At 38.2% G+C, this 9,565-nt stretch overlaps 1 non-coding gene across 1 annotated transcript; it reads left to right on the top strand.

The window, feature by feature from the left end:
• Positions 1-3,133: 3,133 nt before the first annotated feature.
• On the top strand, positions 3,134-3,240 carry LOC127124650 (small nucleolar RNA R71). The gene has a single exon (XR_007804116.1). It is a non-coding gene; the product is annotated as a small nucleolar RNA R71 (small nucleolar RNA).
• The last annotated feature ends 6,325 nt before the right edge of the window (positions 3,241-9,565 follow it).

The raw sequence follows: 9,565 nt of genomic DNA, 5'->3' as shown, positions 1-9,565 counted from the left end.
CTGCCCGATTGTCGAGACTATTATCCGCCTTAGGGTGACCTGATTAGAATTTACCTGTGAGGGGAGGGTGATTCTTACAGATGCATGTTCAGATGGTGACTTTGATGGTGACTTTTGGTTCCGTTGATCAGAGTCCTATTTATAAGTCGGATTTATGGTCATTTATTGCCGAGACGCCGGAGTGTTGTCCGTGTTATTTATCAGTGGGGATCCGTTTATTTCAGGATTCCCCGGGCCGATTCAGAGATGGTATGGGTATCTGTTCAGAGATTGTCTGGTGATGATGGTGATGATGTACCTTTTCAGTTCCGTTTATTTCGGAACCCCTAAGCCGGAGTGGAGGGTTGTTCAGTACCTCAGATGATTGTGATCGGTTCAGAGATCAGGGTTGTGATTCAGAGCAACAAATGATCAGATGACTTGGAGGATGGCCCAGTGCATTGCATACATCTGCATCATTCTCATTTTGCATTCATCTGCATCGAACCTATGTCTAGCCATATGGGGAGTATTATTGATTGAGAATCTGGTTGAGAGACATCTTGAATTTCAGAATATGGACGTCAAAATATTATCTGTCTCGATGAAACCAGGATCAAGAGACAAAGGGTTCCCCATATGGATAGACGTTGCATTCATGCATGTTAACCTATTTGTTGTTTTGCAGGTATCAGTTCTAACGTGTTTGATTGTTTCAGGAATCATTGCTCGCGCTCGTAGAGCTGTACCTTTGCACTCAACTCGTCCTCACAGATACTTCACCAGACGCAACACTCCTCGACTGATGGATCTCCCAAGTACTGATCTCCTCGAGCTGAAGGACAAGATGAATGAGCTGATCAACATCATGCAAGGCTTTGCAGTTGGTCAGAAGGCTCTGGCTGATAAGGTCGAGAAGCTCGAGCGGGCTTCTGCTGCTAACAGTGGGGTTAACCTGGATGGTGTCTCCAACCAGGAGCTGGGGTCTAGAGATGGTGGAAAGAGAACGACTATTGGTGTGGTGAACAATGCTGGTGGTTTCGGTGGTGCTGGTGGTCAACCTGGGCCGGGTCAGAATCTGAAAGATAGTTTTTTCCCTCCATTCTTTGGTGTTGAAGACGATAGAGAGGAGGATAGAGAGGCTGATCAGTTCTCGATGCACAATGAGCCATTTGGTCAGTATGGTGCCCCGCCACAGAACAAAGAGATTCAGCTGTTGGCTGAGAAAATTAGAGCTCTGGAGAGTTATGCCACTCCTGGGGTGGTTAACATGTCAAATATGGGGCTAGTCGAGGGGATGGTGATCCCACAGAAGTTCAAAGCGCCCGCATTTGACCGTTATAATGGAAGTTCTTGTCCAGAGACCCACCTTCAAGCTTTTGTTCGCAAGATCTCTGCATATACCATGGATCAGAAGCTGTGGATGTACTTCTTCCAGGACAGCCTGTCCGGAGGCTCCTTGGAATGGTACACCAAGCTAAAGTCCTCAGATGTTAAAAGCTGGCAGGATCTGGGGGACGCATTCTTTAAACAGTATCAGTTCAATGCTGATATGGCCCCGAGTCGTACCCAGCTGCATGGTATGTCTCAGAAAAATAGTGAGGGGTTTAAAGAATATGCCCAGAGATGGAGGGAGTTGGCTGCCAGAGTGCAACCTCCTCTTGTTGATAGGGAAATGTCTGATTTGTTCATGGGGACCCTGCAGGGGGCGTTTGCTGAAAGAATGGTTGGTTGTCCGGTGACCAACTTTTCTGATATTGTTGTGGCAGGGGAAAGGATAGAGAGCTGGTTGAAGCTTGGTAAAATACAGGGTAGTGCCTCTTCTTCAGGGTCGAAGAAACCTTTTGGCAATGGTCAGAGGAAGAAGGAGGGAGATACCAGTGCTGTCTATGCACAAAGAGGACCTAGTAGGGATCGTTACTTCCAGCACACTGCTGCAGTAACTATTCCTGCTGAGCAATCGCCACAGCAACAACAGCAGCAACAACCTCAACAGCAAAGACAACCCTTTCAGCAGAGGCCTCAAAGGGCTGGTTATCAGATGAAGGGAAGAGCTATGGACAGGCAGTTTGATAGGCCTCCGGTAACCTATTCTTTTCTGTTCAAGAAGTTGATGGACTTGGGGCTGGTACAGACAAGAACTTTGGCACCTTTGAGACCTGATCAAAGACCAGCCAATTATGACGAGAACGCTAAATGCGAATTCCATTCGGGTGCTCCCGGACATAATATTGAGAACTGTAAAGCTTTTAAGCACACAGTTCAAGACCTGGTGGATTCTAAGGCAATCAACTTCGCGCCATCTCCCAATGTCAATGCTAATCCCATGCCTGCGCATGGTCAAAGGGGGGTGAATGCTATCTCTGAGGAGAACCGAGTTGGGGTGTTGTCAGTTGATCAGTTGAAGACTCCGTTGGCTGAGGTCAAGGGGTTGTTGTCGAAAAATGGGGTTCATCCGGGCTGTGTAGATGATTGTGCTGAGTGCACTGGTTCTGTTAATGGGTGCGAACTTCTGAGGAAGACTGTCCAGGGTCTGATGGACAATGGGGATATTGTGGTTGAGAAGAAGGCTGGTAAGGGAAAAGAGGAGGTCTCCACCACAACAATCTACTTCGATCCGGTGGATTTGTCTAATCTTGCTGAAGCGGCTCCAATTACCATCACGGTACCTGGACCAATTCCATATGACAAAGATGATGCCGTGCCTTGGCACTATGGTGGGGAGGTTTATTGTAATGGGGAAAAGTTGGAAGATCAGGCTGCTAGTGAAACCACCATTTCAAAGGTGGATAATGCCGGTACCAGCGATTTCACTCGTAGTGGCAGATTATTTGCTCCTGATGCGTTGAGGAGGGGAGAAGAAGAGAAAGAGAAAAAAGAAAAGGCCGAGGCTTTAGCCAGGGCAAAAGGAAAAGCTGTGGTTGATAATGGTACTCCTGTGATGACACCGGCGCCTGCGGGGTCGGAAGATAAACTTGATGATGATGCAGAGGAATTCTTAAGAATCATCAAGAAGTCAGAGTACAAGCTGGTTGATCATCTGCAGCAGACTCCTTCCAAGATTTCGATTCTGTCATCTGCAGCGGCGTCTATTGTCAATCTTGTGTTGTACAAGAGACCGTTGTAAAAGGTATGGATGTTCTACCATTCTTCTAGACCGTGATATGGACAAAGCCTCATCATGTCTTTGTATCTCTCCAAAACTTCAAAAAGTGATTCTTTATCTTTTTGTTTAAACCCATTTATTTGGGCTCTTAGCATAGTCGTCTTACTAGTCGTCAAATAAAAACTAATAAAAATCAAAGATCACATGTAAGGAGGTTGGTTACACAGAGGGAAGGTGTTAGCACCCAAAGTGTCTTAGGTACTTCTATTGAGCCCTTTTTGTGTGCATATGTATTTTGCACAAAGTGATGTTTACAAGCAAATAGAATGGGGGATGAGAAAAGAATTCATTGATCATATTTTTGTGTTGGACAAGACCTTCGATCTTGTGCCTACGTACCAACATAAAAATGAGGGATCAAAACCTAGTAGTTTGTGCTATAAATTTCAAAATGAGTGTGTTGGTTTTAACAAAAATCTAAGTTTGAAAGGTACAAAGGCCTAAAATGATTTGAATGGGTTAGTTCTTTTTGGATTCTTTGAAAGTTTAAGTCAAGTATAGTTAAGTTTATTTACAAGTTTGATTTAAGAAAATAAGTTTGAAAATGCTATGGCATAAGGCCAAAGTTTCTATCTTTTTACAAAAGTGGTCAAGGTTTAGAACAAAAATAGTTCACACAAAGAATATTTTGAAAATGGAGGGAGAGATTTTGAAATTAAATAAATGGGGAGAAGATGAAGAGACTACCCTATGCACAAAAATTTAAAAGTTTAGAGTTGAAAAGATCTGACCAAATGGGTAGCAATCCAATAGACAAAAATGTCAATAGAAACCCAGAATTCCATTGGACTTTTAGAATCAAGCAACACACAAATTCACAATTATATTGTCTGGAAGAGCAAGGCATCAAATAAAGATGGCCTCATCGAAGCTTATCCACTTCATGATCTTCTTCAAAATAGCCCATGCAACAGATGAATTCCACAAGTCATAGGTTCAACATAACAGCTTCCCAAATACTCATGTTGCAGATGAATCTTAGAGAGATCTCTAAATATGTATCAGATGAATTTCAAATTGTAAGCACTTGGTTCTTCCACAAATTGGCATTGGCCAAGTCCTTTAGCTTAGGAAGGTTGCCTAAATTCTAAGTCCTTTGATCAAGATCAAACCAACAGTCCACTCAAAAGTTTTTTAGGGTTCTTGTTTTTATTATGTATATTAAATGGTCAAAGACCACACAAACAAACAAAGTAACACAAACAAAATATATCACACAATATGGTCCAAGTGGACAAAGTGAAAATTACATTAACATAAACAATTAGAATGATATGTACAATGGCAAATGAAATAAAGTGCTAAAAAGTAAATTGCATTAAAATAAAAACTTGAAATTAAAAGTCAATAGTTAGTAAGTTAGAGGTTAGTTTTGTTTTGCTTTTCATTCCAAGACATCCTTTGGAGAACACTCAACCCACTTGCCACAAGCATGGATCCTTGAACCAAAACATCTTCCAAAGGAAGGAAAGAAGGCCAAGTTTCCACACAATACCATGGAAGAGGGGAGACTTACAATCTCACTAACAAGAATGCTTATGCCTTTTATGTCACAAATTTAGCGCTATGTTAAGCAATCGTAATTGGACTTATTTAGAAGTCACAACTATTTGAGGCCGGGCAATGGACTTTTGATGTTAATGCATGTTGGAGACATAGTATTATGAACTATGCTTATTAAACATACCACACACAAAAATATGCAAAAGGTGTGGCCTAATCTCATCCATACTCATGTTAATATTTCAATCAACTAGCATTAGGACTTTGAGATGTCATAGGCCAAATGGAAATGATTGGATGAAGAAGGGGAATTAGATGAAGAGGAAGGGGATGAATGAGATCACAAATTGGTCAAAGGAGGACTTTTACCAAATTAATATCATTCATTCATTCTAGGAGATGGAATGTACATTCTATCAATCCCCTAAATTCAATGATATTAACTTAACAAAGTCAAATCAACCTTTGACCAAGGCCCAACAACAAACAATCAAAATCAATTAAGTCAATACAAATGGTCAACACAATTTAAATGGCATTTATTCAATTAAAAATAATAAAATAAGGCATTAAATTCAAATATGTTTTGTCTAAATCCTAAAATCTCATCAAAATACCAAAGAAATGGCCATGAGATTTATCATAGGTCAAACAAGGTTAAAGGACCTTGGAGAAAAAAATTCATAATTTTTAGACACTTAAAAATATTTTTAAACAATTAAAAACAAATGCAAAATCAATTAATTCATGAAAAATATTAATAATGATCCAAAAAATAATTTTAATTCAGAATATGAAAGAGAAAAATATTTGAAATTTTTTGGTGAAAGTCCCATATTTTTTGGATCAATATTGAATTTAATATGAATTATTGAAGAAAATGCAATTAAAACAAAAATCAGAAAATTCAAAAATACGTGGACCATCAGATCTCCCTCATTAATTGAGGTGGCAGATCTGATGATCCAAAATGCGTGTTCCATGTGTTCCTGAGTCAACCGCGTGGTACCATTGGTAATTAAAACAAACGCTTCAGATTAAAACGTGGCTTGAGGATCTTATGGTTCAGATGCAAGACACATCATCGCCGGAGCCAGAGCTCCGGTCATCTTCCCCGGTGAGCTCCACCAGACTGGTCATCATGAACCATCACCAAAAAAATAAACAGGGACATGATCTTAAAGAAAAAACATCACTGAGCTCGAATCTAACCTACAATTTCCCCAGTTCCAAATATATTAAGAGATGTGTGGAATTGAAAAATGAGGTACATGATCTGAGTTGCTTCGATTTGGCCTCAAAGTAACTCAATCTTCTTGCCTACATTGGTAGGACTTCAAACAACTCAAGAATCAATAGAATTGAGTAATAAATTGAGAGAATCGAAGAGTTTAAAACTTCTGCAAATTACCTTCAATGGAGGTCTGAACTTGATGGATCTTGAGAATGGAAAGGTTTAGAAGCAATGGACTCCTGGAGAATTGAATTCCAAAATAGTGGAGATTCAAGCTCAAATTCAAATGAGTTTATCAGGGTTATCCTATGAGAGTGAAGGGTTTTCAATGGAGATTCAAAGCTGGCGCCATGTGTATGTTAATTCTGATCAAATGCAGCTGTATTTATAGAGGAGTCCATGTGATATTTGCACACTCTTTCCACTTTCCAAAATTGGCAAAATGATCATGCAAAGCTGCATGGGCGCGCATAGGCCCATGTAATGATATCTGAAAGTCCAAATTTGAAGCTCAGATGCTTTGAAGATGGATTGGATTGTAAGGTACATGTGCATTGTTGTTTGAAGTTGGATTCATGCCAAATGATATCAGCCTGTTTAAGCCATGTACAACCTATGCATTTCAAGTTCAAAATGAATGAACTTGAGCTCTTTGGAAAGGTGAGATCAAGAGGAATAAGTTTGATGTTAAACACTTTTTCATTTGATCAATTGTTGAGATAGCTTGTTGGAGAAGTTACTCAAGATACTCAGTCAAACTAGGGTTTCCAAGGCAAATCACCCTCAAACTCTTGAAGAAAACATGATCAATATAACATATAGAGAACATTGGGACCGATATATAATGCTTATAACCATTCTTGAATCAATTCTTGGTTGTGCTCTTTGTTTATGAGGGTCTCAAACCCTATATGTGATCAATGAACCAATGAGATCATGCCCTTCCTATAAAAGAGTTAGATAAATGCAAAGACATCCTTTTTTGGTATTTTATAGTGAAATGGTAAAATATAAGTATGATATAATCACAAAGTGCTTGGTGATCTCTCCCAAAATAAACCCAATGAAAAGGGGTAAGGAGGATGCCAAGGCATGATCCCAATGCTTATGCATATGATGAAATTTCATGAGGGATCTTAGGGTCAAAATTGGGGTCTTACAAAAACCTCGTAGTTCGTGATACAAATTTCAAAGTAGATGCATTTCTTTTAAAAAAGATTAAGTTTTAAAGGCACAAAGGCCTGAAAATGGTTTGAATGAGTTAGTTCTTTTTTTGCTTTTGAAAGTTTAAGTCAAGTATAATTAGATCTATTTACAAGTTTGATTTAAGAAAAGAAGTTTAAAAATGCAATGGCATAAGGCCAAAGTTTCTATCTTTTTGCAAAGTGGTCAAAGTTTAGAACAAAACTAGTTATATCAAAGAAGTTTTTAAAATGAGGGAGAGATTTTGAAATTAAAGAGATGGAGAGGAGATGAAGAGACTAATCTTATGCATAAAATTAAAAGTTAAGGGTTGAAAAGATATGACCGATGGGTGGCAATCCAATAGGCAAGAATGCCATATAGAATCCCCAAATTCCCTTGGATATTAGAATCAAGCAACACACAAATGCACAATTATATCAATCTTGAAAAGCAAAGGCATCAAATAAAGATAGCCACATCCAAGCTTAGCCACTCTATGATCTTCTTCAAATTAGCCCATGTAACAGATGAAATCCACAAGTCACAGGTTCAAAATAACAGCTTCACAATGATCATGTTGCAGATGAACTCAAAGGGATCTTGAATGATGTATCAGATGAAGTTTCAAATTGCAAACACTTGGTTTCACAAAAGTTGGCATTGGCCAAGTCCTTTAGCATAGGAATGTTGTCTAAATTCTAAGTCCGTTTATCCAAGATCAAGCCAACAGTCCACACAAAAGTTTTTTAGGGTTTTGTTGTTATTATGTGCATTAATGGTCAAAGACCACACAAACAAGCAAAGTATACACAAACAAGATATATCACACAATATGGTCCAAATGGACAAAGTGAAAATTGCATTAACATAAACAATTAGAATGGTATGAATAATGGCAAATGAATAAAGACTAAAATTAAATGACATTAAAGTAAATGGCTTGAAATTAAAAGTTAGTTGTTAATGAGTTAGAAGTTAGTATTGTTTTGCTTTTTCTTTTCATTTTTTAAGTCATTCTTTGGAGAACACTCAACCCACTTATCATAAGCATGGATCCTTGAGCCAAGACATATTCCAAAGGAAGGAAAAAAGACCAAGTTTCCACACAATACCATGAAAGAGGGGAGACTTACAATCTTACTAACTAGAATGCTATGCCTTTTGTGTCACAAGATTAGCACTATGTTAAGCAATCGTAATTGGACTTATGTAGAAGTCAGAACTATTTGAGGTCGGGCAATAGATTTTTGGTGTTAATGCATGTTAGAGACATAGTATAATGGACTATGCTCATGAAACATACCACACATAAAAAGAATATGCAAAAGAGGTGGCCTAATCTCATCCATACTTATGTTGATTTTTCAATCAACTAGCCTTAGGACTTAGAGATATCATAGGCCAAATGAGATGAATGCATAAAGAATGGGAATGAGATGAATAGGGAGGGGAATGGATCAAAACTCAAATTGGTCAGATGGAATGTACATTCCATCAATCCCCTAAATCAAATTATATTAACTTGACAAAGTCAAATCAACCTTTACAAAGGCCCAACAACAAGAGTCAAACTCAAACAAGTCATCACAAATGGTTAACACAATTAATTGACATTTATTCAAATTAAAAAGACTAAAATAATACATTTACATTAAATATGGTTTGTCAAATTCCTAAAACCTCATCAAAACACCAAAGAAATGGCCATGAGATTTATCATAGGTGAAACAAGGTCAAAGGACCTTGGAGAAAAAAATTCAGAATTTTTAAAGACTTAAAAGTATTTTTAAACAATTAAAAATAATCACAAAATCAATTAAATCATGAAAAATATTAATAATGATCCAAAAAATAATTTTAATTCAGAATATGAAAGAGGAAATTATTTGAAATTTTTTGGTGAAACTCTCATATTTTTTGGATCAATATTAAAACTAATATGAATTAATGAAAATAAAAGGAATAAAAGAAAATCACAAAATAACATAAAAACGTGGACCACTTGATTTGCCTCATTAATTGAGGTGGCAGATCAAGTGGCCATCAGCGTGCTTTCCACCATAGTCACGAGATTAAAACATTTCAAGTGAGATCAATGGCTCAGAACCTGTCCAGCACACCACCGGCGCTGGACCTCTGGTCACCTTCTCATGCGAGGTCCACCGGACTGGTTCACTCATCACCATCAAGAAAATGAAAAAGGAGGACATGATCTGAAATAAAAAATGGCGCAAAGCACGAATCTGACCTCAATTTCAACTAACTCCACATATATAGAAAGATATGAGGAGTTGAATTTTGAGGTGAATTAACTGAGTTGCTTCGATTTGACCTCTAAGCAACTCAATCTTCTTGCCTACATTGGTAGGACTTCAGACAACCAAAGATCCAAGATAATTGAGTAGAATTAAGTGAGAATCGAAGAGATGAAGTTTTCTGAAAATTACCTTCAATGTTATGCAATTCTTGATGTTGCTTGCTCCAAATACGATCTGATC

Source organism: Lathyrus oleraceus, chromosome 2 (assembly GCF_024323335.1).
Source record: "Lathyrus oleraceus cultivar Zhongwan6 chromosome 2, CAAS_Psat_ZW6_1.0, whole genome shotgun sequence".
Taxonomy (NCBI): domain Eukaryota; kingdom Viridiplantae; phylum Streptophyta; class Magnoliopsida; order Fabales; family Fabaceae; genus Lathyrus; species Lathyrus oleraceus.
Note: the sequence above shows the minus strand (reverse complement) of the source record. Positions and strands in the feature narration are given on the sequence as shown.